This window comes from Phalacrocorax carbo, chromosome 2 (assembly GCF_963921805.1).
Source record: "Phalacrocorax carbo chromosome 2, bPhaCar2.1, whole genome shotgun sequence".
Taxonomy (NCBI): Eukaryota; Metazoa; Chordata; class Aves; order Suliformes; family Phalacrocoracidae; genus Phalacrocorax; species Phalacrocorax carbo.
This window is the reverse complement of record NC_087514.1, coordinates 145,435,757-145,449,030: the sequence shown is the minus strand read 5'-3', so window position 1 is coordinate 145,449,030 and position 13,274 is coordinate 145,435,757.

Below are 13,274 nucleotides of genomic sequence, written 5' to 3'. Positions count from 1 at the left end.
TAGTAACATAAACACACCATCCTTTTTATAAAATCCACCTCAAGGCAGTTGGATTTCTTGAGGTTCCCCCCAACACCCACACTGTTCCCACTAAGGATGTTCTGGGACAGATTCGGTGAATCACCTTGTTCCATAGTTTTGCCCAGAATGTCCAGAGGCCAGATCGTGGCCTCAGGGCATGGGCAGTACAAAGGAATACAATGCCGAGAAACTGCATCTTCCACATTAGCTGCCAGGAGGGTCACTGAGGCCGTTGCAAACAGTAGTTGGTAGACGTCATTTCTCTCACCTCTCACTACGCAGGATGTGAGAAGAGAGGAAGCTCAACGTGCTCTCATACCTTCTGCATAGGGAGCTTGTGAGATCAGCTGGGAGGATCTCTGTGCACAAATGGTGTGTTAGAGAAGGGGCTTTTCTGCTCCACTCAGCTATCTTACTACTATCTATAAGCCTATATTTCATGAGATAGATACTGGTATGCCAAACAGCTGTGCCACACTGCTCTCAATAGTATAGTTCAAAATTAACAGCCTGGGAGAAACGGTGCAGTGTGCTGCTTCTAATTCCCATTGAACGTAACGTTTATCCAGGTTCATGTTAATGGACAGATAGCAATGAGAGAGGTGCGTGGAGACCTTTTCTGTGACCAGAGGGAGCCTACCTTTCCTTATCCAGAAGAAATATGTGCATTTTAAATCTAGGTCTAGCTACTGCTCTGACTCTGGTACTTGCACTCTATACAGTAGCTAACTTCCATGGATATTTGGATATTTATATGATTACTAAATAAACTCGAATGAAAACAAATTACAACCATTACAAAAGATTATCATTTAAGGTAATTGCTACATTAACAGTTTTTGTGAATTCAGCTCTTAATCTGCCTTAGTTAAAAAAAAAAAGGAAGGAAAATTAATACAAATAAGTGTTCTGCTCTAGGCAGGAGGGCTTCATAAATCAAAATTTTCCGGCAGGCAGGCAAGCTGGCTGCAGTTGTTTATAAAGGATCGGTTCAATGTGTTTTTGAACAAAAAGGTTAAAAGCTTTTCTGAAAATTAAGTTTTATTTCATAAAGTATATTTTAAAATATGCTCAGAGATACTGTATTATTTATTACCAGTTTACAGTTTAAGATCATGCTGAACATACACTTTTTATGGATGATTGACTGTAGCCCATTAACATGTTCTATTCTACGTTTGTTAAAATGACTGTTTAAGAAACGCCTCTTTTTTCTGCAAAGCTCTGTGTTCTCTTGCTCAAGTGAGTTGCAGTATTGTTAGTGCCTACTAGGCTCTACAAGGCTGTTAAAGTGACCAGTTAATATTTGCCAAGGATAAGTCCTTAACCTTGCTTTCATGACGACACACCTTACTAGTGGGTTGGTACTCTTGGTTCAGCGTCTGGTCCTGTACGGCACTGATGTCGTTCCAGGGCCCTCGAGTGCCTTCAGTAGGACTGAAGGCTTTACAGATGTCAGTAAGTGATTCATGCTTATGAATTACCAGGTCGAGAAGACCTGTCTTTTGAACTCTTAGGTCACAAAAGTGACTAAGTCTGACAAGTGAACTTAAGGCTGTACCAAGACAAACTGTGGAGCACCTGGATGATGGGTAACTCTAGCCCTCTCATAGGAACTTGCTGTCAAGTTCAAGCCTGCAGCTGGTAGTGGCTTCCAAGTTCTAAAATGTACAGTACTTTCTGTGTCATGTTGTATCAACTTAAACATGTTGTCTTTTTATTCACAGCTATCTTGCTTCTCTGTTCAGTCTTGAATGTATTTTATGTCCTTTCAGTTGATGGCTTTGTAAAAGTGTAAGTACAGAAATATTTATCTAAGCGTATCATGTATAGAATTGTACTTAAAGATTCTTAACAATGTAAGTGCACTGCAGCTGCTCATTGTTATTTTTTCTGAAATGTGTTATCATTAGGAGTTTACACAGACAGGAAAACAGCACAATATGATACTTCTAATAATTTATTTATTTGCAAAGATTATAAGATATGTTGAACTGTAGATTCAGAAATTTATTTTAGAGATTGTTAACACTGTAGCGCTGTAGAAATTCATCACCAATTAAAATACATGTTCTAAACTATGTTCTATTTGATTTTTTTTTTTTTTGGTAGCATGTAGATGTCAGTTCATACACTGTTCAGCGTATAACACCAGACTGGTATCTGTTTACAAATACTGTACTTTTTTATCTGGAATTATTTCCCAAATTATTTTTGAGGTCCCCTAAAATATATTTGCTATTAGCTAGCCTTCCTTTTTATATTTCTTAAAATATATTCCATCAAAAAAATGGTAGGTGTGAGTAGTAATACTGGTTTACCAAAAAAGAGGGAAAAATACAGGGCATTAAGGAGAATGTATAACAGCTGTCAACATGTATGAAGACAATTGTGTTACAGTGGTCCTGAAATAGATACTACAATAGTGGATATTTCAGTGTTTTGGAGCAGGACTTTTGTTGTATTAACCTTTGAGGGGGGGCGGAGGCAGTGAACATCCTCTGGCTGTCCTTTGCTACATGACTAACAATGACATTGCAGCTATGAGGATTTTGTTGCCATGGCAGTATGATAAAGCAATATGTGAGCATTCACACCTACTTCTTTTGAATTAGGAATCAAGTGGTTGTAACCCCAAGGAGCTTAACTGCGTACAAAGGCTAAATCCTGTTAGTCAGATGCATTATAATGGAGATGTAGATCTCCTAATCTGAAAGTTGCAAAAGTGATCTTCTGATCTAAATTTACAGGACAGGGTTTACTTGTCCTGGACCTCTACCAGCATCGAACAAGTCTAATTTCTGTAGGAGCTGGTGGAAGAATATCCACTGATCTCAACAGGAGTACGATGGGACATAGACATTTACGTATTCTGTTCTGTGTAAATCTGGATTTACCAGGAAACGAGTAAACTGTAGCCTCCCTGTTAGCACTGTCTGGGAGAGAGCGTATGGTTGTTATGCATTAGCTGTTGCGCGGTGGCTCGCCTGCTTCCCAGCTTTACAGCGCGACTGCACCCAGCACTGCTCCCTGTGGAACACGCCACAAGACCAGGAAATCTCCAGCATTACGCTACTATTGCATAATACTAATCTGAATCAGCAAAGTCATAGAAACATATCTGCTGAAGTATCTTTTATTTCTGAAATTAATCTAAGCCCAATGACACATCCCATTAAAAATAGGCAGGGTAGATCCACCCTCACAGCTGCTTGGACATTCCTAGCTTGGAATGCTGCTGTCACTGAGCAACTTTGATTTTCATATGTAGTCTCTTGGCGGTCTGTGCTCTTACCACTCTCATAAAATGGCACTTCGCCTGTCCCTAAGTGGGTGTTCCAGATTCAGTAGAACAAACGGCAAATGGCGAGCAAGAAAAGATTCAGATGGGTGTGCTACTTCACACACCAAGCACTCTCCTGCATCTTGGAAAAGAATCCTGGGTGTGCAGTCAAATTTGTGTGCCTCTTAATTTGTCACGTATGAAGCTGCATTGTATAATAGAATAGACGTTCAACTCACGAAGGAAAGCAACAAATTTCAGTACTGAAGGCAGCAAATTACAGTTTATTGTGTAAATTCAGTCTGTGAAGACCATGAAGATTGAGATTCACTCAGTGACAAAACAGAATTGTGGCTCTTGCAGCCGACACTTGCAGCCAACTGAAAGCAAGTATTTAACATTACTCCTGTTCTCCTTCAAAGTGAGGTGATATTACTGAGGGTAAAAATCTGGAATTCTTGTCAGGAGGAGTCTTTTACAGTGATCATCTCTGAGTGGGGCTCGGTTGATTTAACTTTCCAATCTTTGTATCATATCCAGCAAACTCTTAACAAAAGGGTCTGTCTCAAGAAAAGGCAACCCTGGAAACAATTCCTCTAGAGTTTCCTAATGTTCCCTATATGGATATATAGAATAGATTCCTTAAATAGAAAATTTATCTGAGAGTTCATGACATAGAAACACTTTGGAACATTTTCATACTCTTAAACAGAAATAATAATTTAAATCATACAAGGGTTTATTTGTTAATTTTGTCCTCTGTGCTTACTACAATTATACCGTGCTTGAGAAGGAGTTGGAAACCTAGAGGACAATGTCCAGATACTAAATATGCTGGTGCTGAATCTTTAAAACGATGATAGTATCTTAGGGTTAACAGGAAAAAAAGCAGAGGCACAAACTAACTTTTCTCAGATGGAATGAGTAGCTCGAATCTTGGGTCTGCCTGTTCAGCTCTGTTTGATCCATAGGCAGGGTCTGCTGTTGTCTACCGTGTTGCAAATTTCACCATGTTCGTACTTGATACAGCAGGGTTGGGTTTTTTTTTGTAAATCAATAGACATAAGTAGTTACTGATAGAAATGTGTTACTGTCATGTGAAACTCAGGTCAGGAAAAAAAAAAAGGACATGGCTTCTCCGTTCCTCAATGCTTTTAAATGGAAAGTTTGTCTTATCTTAAAAGCCATATTAGACAGTGTTGCCATGATATTTTTCTTTTGCCATGAAACCAAAATGAAGCTACTTTTTAGATTAGTCTTTTCCCACCTTTTTTTTCTGCTGTGTGGGAATGAGTGTATGGTCTAGATGATTTCTCAGTTGTCTCAGAGCCCTGCTGTTTTATGGGTCAGCAGTAGTCCACAGCTGGAAGAACACTGTATCATGATATTCCTAAATTCGTGCAATGGCTACATTCTTCACAAGAACTTCATTCTCCCTATAATTCCAGGATGAAGATAAAATAATCACTACTAATATTTTTTATTAACGTGATTGCCTCCTGTTACGTGTGAACAGGGTTTGGGATTTTGTTTGTTTTCTGCCTGTATAGTTACTTATAAACTAATTAACATCATTACCTACAGAATATGGCTTTTGTGGTTGGCATATGTGTGAGTTCTCTGAGTTTATGGCAGCTGTGTAGTCCGCTTCCTTGATCATAAGTTTTAACTCTTAGCTGTAAATGTTTGTGGGAAAGATACAGTGATTTCACCTCCTGTCTGAAGTGAAATTTACACTTCAGGATATCTTTGTCAACGCATTCACTATTTAAGCATGATTCCCTTTTTGTCTTGCTTTTGTCTGATCCATGCAGGCTACTGACGAAGGGGGAACAATCACAAGACCTCCTGTAAATAACATCAGGCTTTTGTTCTTGTTTCACCCCCTTGACTCCTTTGAACGCTTGCTACAGTCCTTGAGCTGTTAAACAGCACTCAGTTGGACATAACTTGGTCACCTTCATACGGTCTGTAAAGTTTCCTTCTCATCTTAGAGCAAGACCACGGCCCGTTTAATTTTCATACTGTGAGATCTGGCACTTTCTGCCCATCACTTACTGCTTGAATGACCGGGAGCTTTAGGGGGCAGTGTCCGATTTCCAATGTGCAGAAGACAGAGCCAGCAGAGAACAGCAGCGCTAACATTTTGTGTTAGATGAGGAGTGGGCAGCTTTAGCCATGTGCTGAGCGTAGCGTTTAGGGAACAGAAAAGGAGGCTGTGTTTCTAAGTCAGTCACTCCTGGATGGTTGCTGTGCTTGTGACTGGAACAAGCTTGCTATTTAGCCCTTGGTATTGAGAAGACACATGAGACGTGCTTCACTGACAAGTGCTATCATTTATATGTCTGCTCTTGTTTTTCATCTCTGGGCACACTATGTGCCTGCAGTTGCACAGTTTGCAGGTGCTGCTTTTTACATGTTAAAAGAATTAACACCTTCCTCTAGTGTTTTAATGTAGTTTAATTCTGAGATGTCAGGAACTTCTTGGAAGGAACAGTGCCTTAGACTGATCTGATTCCATCTTGAGAGTATGAACGTTTCAGGCAGCAGAAGTGAATCTAGTCAGGCTTTTGGGTGCCCTCTGTAAATAGTTCTGGCAGCTAACTTAGTCCTGTCTCACATCTTTCTGATGTCGTCTTTTCCAGCATAGCCTGTATCTTCTAATTCATTCTGTGCTATGAAATCTCATTACACAAAATAAAATATGCATGAAAGAGAAATACAAACTATGCAGGTGGGGCAGCATGCTTAAAATATGAGACCTTCCTTACTGCAGTCGTTCATGGCAAGAAGGAATGTCAGTCCGACAATTCTGAGGAATATCAAAAAGGTTGGTCACTAACAGTGGTCTTCAAGTTTCCTGACTCTGAAACTCTTCGAGGGGAATCTGCTCAGTGATGGGTTTTTTGTCAGTGCTTGCTAGAAGCCAGTCACAAGCTCTTTTTCCCCAAGGCATGTTGGGGTGGTCTGTCTGCTTTAAGACGAGCGCAGGTACTTTGCTCTGGAGGTGATGCTTAAACGTTCAAGGTTGTGCTAACACTAAGATTTCTACCTTTCAAGGGGCTTTAACCGTTCTGTTATTCAGCCATACTCCCAGCACAGGCCAGCAGCATCCCCCTAGTGATGATCTTTCTTCAGTGTGTATTTCGTATTTCCCTCGGAAGCTGTGACTGTTGTACTTGAAAATGTTCAGAGCCCAAGTAATATTACCTACTATTTCCTCTGGTTGAGAAAGGGCATTACCCTTGTTTTGGTGATGGTAAGCATGGAGGTTTTTTGATCAACACATGCTTAGTTTCAAAGCTGTGAGATCTACAATGAAACCTGGAAACCTTAAATTGGAGGAAGGGGTTAAATAACTTCATTATTTACTGGAAACTCTGAGAGCTGTAACAGGTGCATATTAAATGCAATAATTAGGCATGCTTTAAAGTCAGCTGCAGTCAAGCTATTATTTCAGTATTTCTCTCTCAGAAACCACAGGTAGAGAATTACTGGTTCTCATGATAGCAAATGCCCTGAGAGCACTACCCAGGCTAACCAGTGTTGTTTCCCATTGCAACTCCTCTTCCATAGGAAACTGGGAAATAATTAACGTGTAAGTACTCTGAGCTCTAAATAGCTGTTTTTCTTTAGGTATACTATTTACCAAGAGGTTTTATCTGCAAGTAGTACCTCTTGAAATGGCTCATGGGAAGGATGTATCAATTTAGAGAAGCCTTTAAGAGATCAGGTTTTAAAATGTCACAGCTGAATAGGTTTGCAGTTCACAGTAGGTTTGGAGATATAAATCATGGGACCAGATCCTCTGCTGCTATGCCTCGATGGCATTATGCTGACTTACACAAATTTGAAGACTTGACCCTTAAAAGAGCTTTTCTAAGAAGAATAGTTCAAAATTTGAATATGTAGTACATGGGAAATGGAGATATTTTTCTTTTTTAATTTGGAAAAAATGCTAGAAATACCAGCATTCCTTTCAGAACAAGAACTGTAGAAAAACAAAGCTGGAAACTGAGGGATTTAGTCTTGAACCAGCTCTAGATTAAACCTTTTTCTGAATATTCTGACACTGTGAAAATGCCATTTTCTGTCAAAAATGCATTGCTTTGCTAGGAAATTCCTGGCTAGCTCAACAAGGCCTGAGACTGAGGATGTGGGTATAGGGAGTGGGGTAGAAGAAGGTGAATGAAAAGCCGTGTTGCCTCCCCAGCTGTGAGCAGCCAGCGGAGGCTTCGACGCAGAGACAGCTGCTGTACGGGACTGCAGCCCCGGCAGAATGGGGTCAGTAGGTGGAGAGACAGCCGGCTGCCAGGGCCAGGCTTTAGCGATACCAGCTGAAAGAAGCTGTGAAAGGAGTAATACGGAGTGAAGCCTGCCAAGCCGGGGAAGCAGGGAGTGGCCAGAGGGAGCAAAGGGAGAGAGGAACAGCCCTCAGTTGCTTAACGCACAGTTGTTAAATCTGGAAGAAAGATTTCTTGGGTCTGCAGCCCTGCAGAAAAAGGAGGTAATGTTCCTGGAAGAAAAGGGTAATTACTCCTAGACTTGAGAAAAATCTAGTCGCATTCAATGAGATTCCACCGTATTAATTTTACCCAACTCTTGGGTAAAATTACATGGTCACACCATGTAATCTTTTTATCCTGAATTAATCTGTTTCTTACCAATATAAGCAACAGGGTGGAAAAATCTTCTGACATGTCATGGCATCTATTTTCTCTCCTGGTGCCTTTGACTTTAAATTTGGAGAACAGTGGAAGGAACTTGAACTGGGAACCAGCTAACTCATCCTTCTGTGGGCAGCCGTGCCTGCCTTTGTGCTGCATACTCCAAAGGAGTATTTGGGTTGTTCTGCGCATCAGGAGGTTAACCCTGATTCGCCTCAGCTCTGTAGTGAGAAAATTCTCTAGGATCGATCTGAAACACCTACACAGCCACTTCCCTGATGCCTTTGGAAACCCTTGAAGTAGTCAGAGTTCTGCTAGCAATCCAGCAATTTGAGATCCCCCTCTGCCGAGGTGATCTATTCTGCAGGAGAGAGGAGCCAAGAGGATTTGGCATCGGACTTGGGTAGCTTCCAATCCCCTTCTGATACGGGGGGCAGATCTTCAAAGGAAACCCAGCCACTACCGTGAATCTGGGACTCTTGCAGTGGTTCATCGCTTTCAGTCTGGGAGGGTAGATGGAGTTAAAATAATCTCTGTTCTAACACTTCACCAATCTCATTTTTTACCACTGTGCCCTCTAGGAAATGTGCCTGGCTGAAAGAAACATACTTTGTTCTCAAAAGCTTAGAAAGAGGCTTATTGTTGTGACAGACAAGAAATTGGCTGAGAAAACAGGATGAAGTGACAGCAAGAACGGTTTAGAGTAGGAATGTGGGATTTAACAACAGTACACAGTAAAAACAAACTAGTTCTGAAGTATAAATGCTGATCTTGTATATTGAGGTAAACTGAGAAGGTTTCCATATTTCTCAGATTTTTCTGACACTTGAAGTGGACCAGATGGTCACTTGGTGGGAATTAGTTTAGTGCTGTGAAAATTAAGCTGCTGGTTTACACCAACTGATATGTGGCCCTTTTTGTGTATAAGACACATCAAGTCTATTTCTCTTTTCTATATTGCTTCAAGTTTTCTAAACTACATCTCTCTAGATCATTCTTTGGAAAGCTGGAAAAAATTCGGCCACTCTCTCATTTCAGTGTCCTAGGCCTTACTTGGTTTAAGGCTATGGCAAAGACAATTTTTCGTCTCCGTTATGTGTGAGTCCCGTCTGACACTGAAAACATTATATTGTCTTCACAAAGGATTGATGCTGTTTATTGAACATAAAACTAAAGGGGGCACTAAAAACAATGATAATAATACAGTATCTGCAGACAAATAGCTTTTCTGACACAAAACAACAAAACGAGTTATTGCCCTAAGTGTCAATTAATGCTTTTAAAATGCTTTGATTGCACAGTATCTCTTTCAGAATATTGAAATGCAGAGGTAATTTGGGCTAAAAGAAGATATGATTCACAGTCAAGATGTAAGCTGTGACTTGACAAGGGGTTTAATAGCTGCCTCAGGCAGATCAGAATGTGCGATAATGAGAATCTAGCAGAAAAAAAACACATTGTGGAACTGCACTTCAGAGTTCGCCAGGGTAAGTGGTGTCTGACTAGCTAGTAATGCTCCTTCTACAAGGCAAAAAGGCAGAAGTGGTCACTCTTGACAGCAGTGACTGCTGCAAGCTTCACACTGGTTACAGAGTACTCATTTTTGAAGGAAATACATGCATTTGTATATAGTCATATTCATATATATGTACATCCAAATATAAATATAAGATCTATTTTTGTGGACTACAGTTCAGTGAAATGCATTTCAGCATGTTCATGATAAAGCCTTCACCAATTTACTGTGCTCCGTTGTCTGCTCGTGGCCCCTGCCAAGTCCTTTTTGGGAAGCTGTGAAAAGAAAATTATTTGCTGGCTTAGGGTTGGACTTGACTCTGTTCCCTTCGTTGCTACTGTACGCTTCTCTGCAGGGGATCATTTTACATTTTCTTAATTGCAGAGACAGCTCATGTTGTTGGCAGTGGTTGTACTGAGAAGTGGATTTTAATGAAGTGCTGTTCTTACTCCACTGGAACTTCAGCATTCGCAAGCTGAATGATAGCATCCTGTCAAGATAATGCTGACAACTGTGTCACCAGGAGGACATATTTTTTTGGCACCCATGCATTTTATAGCAAGAGTGTACTTTTAAAATGTCTTGCCATGTTGCTTTATGTTTGCCTGTATTTTTCTGATTGAGAATATTGTTACTTGGAGGTAAAATGAAAGGGCAGTTACTGGCTGGACTCTAAGGCGAGATTCTTTTCACCTAACTTTAGATTTTTATGCTGCAGCTGTTTGCAGTCAGGGTTGGTACCCAAGTTTGCCTTTAGATTCAGGGGTCAAAAATGGGCACTTGGATGGCTCAGTTCATTTAACCTTTTGTAGACATCTAATCTGAGTTGAGGTGAATCCCACTCGAGCCTCTTTGGCTGTAAAGATAGCATACAGTAGCTGTCTTTGCAAACAGTATTCCTACAGGTACACTGATAAAGGCCTCCTGCACCCACACTATTCATAGGCTGCCCCACCAGGAGAAGACTCGTCGTAACCCTGCTGCGTAACACCTTTGCCTTGAGAAACTCTCCAAGATAGATCATTTTCCAGGACTTCTGAGCCCCACTTGGAACAAATGGAGGAAAACATTGCAGATGATCTCTCCAGGTGGGAAAACAATCCCATATTTTTGAAGGTTTTAGCTACTAGAAATTTGAAGTCCTGCATCTCTCAGCAGCTTTCTAAGGAGTGATGCATAGGGGACTGTACTTTCAGTTCATGTTTGTTCCTGCACTCTCCAATGGCTTTTCAACCCAGCTGTGAATTTCAGCCACATTAAGAAGAGGTAGTAATGTCTCAAAGACATTCAATTCCTAAAAGGTAGTTTGGTTGTTTTTTTTTTAACTGGTGTTTGAATAGAGAAGGAAGAGCCAAATGAGTGTCAGCATAAAAGACAGGCAGCACCATTAGCTGGGCAGGTGCCTCCTCTGTTTGACTTGCTGCTAGCTGAACTGGGGTGCACATGCTGGCTGCCCTGCCAGCACCAACGGGCTCTGAGCAAGCCCCTGCACCCTGCTGCCTCTAACTGGTATGTAGGGGATGTGAAAGAGCAAGGATTTCAGGAGAGCAGGAACTGTGGCTGCTGAGGGAGAAAGGCAATAGGGAATACCTGGCTCTGTGGTGAAACAATGGGAGGATAAGAATCCATAGGAATCCATGCTAAGACTGACTGTTCATCACATGTCATTCCTAATCACTCATAATGTTGTAAATAACATTAACTTCTGAAGTCAAAGGAGGACCAGGAGAATTTGGGAGAGGAAGAGGGACACGCTGTTCAGAAACTAGAGCAAACAATTGACTTGCCTTCACCTGCAGCATCCATTTCTGCAGTCCCCAGTTTCCTACTGTGAAATCATCTTAACATCCCCCTGAAACACTTAGAAGTCTCAAGAAAATTGCACTCCATCTGCAGTTCTGTTTAGCTAACAGAAAAGAGGTCATCTCTGCTGCCTGGGTATTGTCCAAATGCTATACTTAATAAGTCTAGTTAAACATCTTAACAAGAGAAAAAGGTATAGGAAGGCTGTTCCTCCAAGCAATTTATCACAGGCGCTATGGAAAGGTCAACAGTGGAAATTCTGTGAAACGCACAATACAAATTCTGTGTGGAAGGGGATCAGCATCCAGGCTGAAATGTCTGTAGGAAAGGGAGAACTGTGTCCCCCGACTTGTCAGGCTGCTTATAACCAACCTGAACAACTGCTTAAAATCAGCATGTGCCTGTCAATACCATGGCTAGTAACTTAAACCTGCTTGGTCTTTGAGTTAGTCTTGGGTGGGTATTCAAAGCATCCCATGGGCATTAGTCCCTGAAATGTTCCCTTCGTGCTCTGCGCTGCTCTGCTCAGTACCTACTCTCTGGGCCGTCCTATCGACTGACTTCTCATCCCTTCTGCTTGAGACTCCATGATTCGGGTGTACTTCTTTGTCCTTCTTTATCTCTGAAAGGAACTAACCCGGTTTCCTTTTGTAGCTGTGTGTCTTTTATTATTCAGAAATCGCCACGCTGGGGTAAGAAACAGCTTCACAAGAGGTTACTTACTGTTTTATATATATATAAATTCATCTTCCCATGACTACAAAGTCTTTTATGATGCGCATTTTCTGTTTGATCTGTTGTTTTCTCATTGTATTTTAAGGATTTTTAGTGCCCTGCTTTTAAGACCAGTTGTTAGGTAAGGAGGTAGTGTCTGTCTAACACGAAGCCACAGTCCCAGTCCTGTAAGTGCTGCTCTGCAATCTGGCAGGGCTTTACCCACTAGTCTTTTCAAGTGTCCTTTTGGCTATTTCAGTCCTGTTTTCCAGGAAGGCTTTAGACTGTGACTTAAAATATTTTGAAAAGCATCTGAAATTATCATAATCATGAGGTAGTATATTATTTGTCATTAGCATAGCTGGTGTGTGGAGGCCAATAGGTAAGTATGAGATTATGTGTCTTGCATTGTCCCAGTGCTATTTCTAAGTACTGGGAATAATAATCCAGATGTGGTGTATATGTATACTTAGCATAAATAAGTGCATTTCACACTATATTGAACACTATGCATAAAACATGTGACTTTTCTTTACATTTTTAGTGGTAACGATATTTTTAATTTTATTTCTGTCCTTTGTCTGCTTGCTCAGAAATAAACTTTTTGTTTGCCATTTCTAGACCTTTATCTTGTCCATCATTCTTTTTATCTCTTCGTTTGCTTTCTGGGTCCGTGGACTCTTTTCTTTTACTTTTTAATGAGCCTGGCTATTTGACCTGGTTTCTACCTTAGAACAGATGCAGTAGTCCATTCCATAAAAACAAATGTAAGATGTTATTGCCCTTTTGCATGGAGCTCTTGAACACCCAGCATGGCAGCCATTCTGTCTGTGCTCAGCAGTACAAGGTTTTCTTTTTGAGATCTCAGATTAGCTCAAAAGCCAATATCAAGCTGGTACAAACCTTTACTTAACAGGGGTTCCAGTATTCAGGGTGATGTCCTAGTCACATCGTTCCCTTTGAAAAATTCTTTTTCCACTGTATAGTCTGTGAATGAATTGTTTCTTTATAGGTACATTAAATCCTGCTCTGCAAGCTTTTACAAAATGTTTTTTTTCCCAACAAAATATAACAGCTTTGGCCAAAGTCTGGATGTTTAAAACACCCACATCTTGCATGATCTTTCAGATTGCTCCAGGTGCACATTGACTCTGACTATGATTTTTCAGTCTTTGGCCTATAGAAATCCTGGAATTCCTTAATTTTCCTCTCTCCTTCAGTGACTTAGGGTTTGATTACACTCTGTACTGCAGTAGTGTCTTCTGCTCCT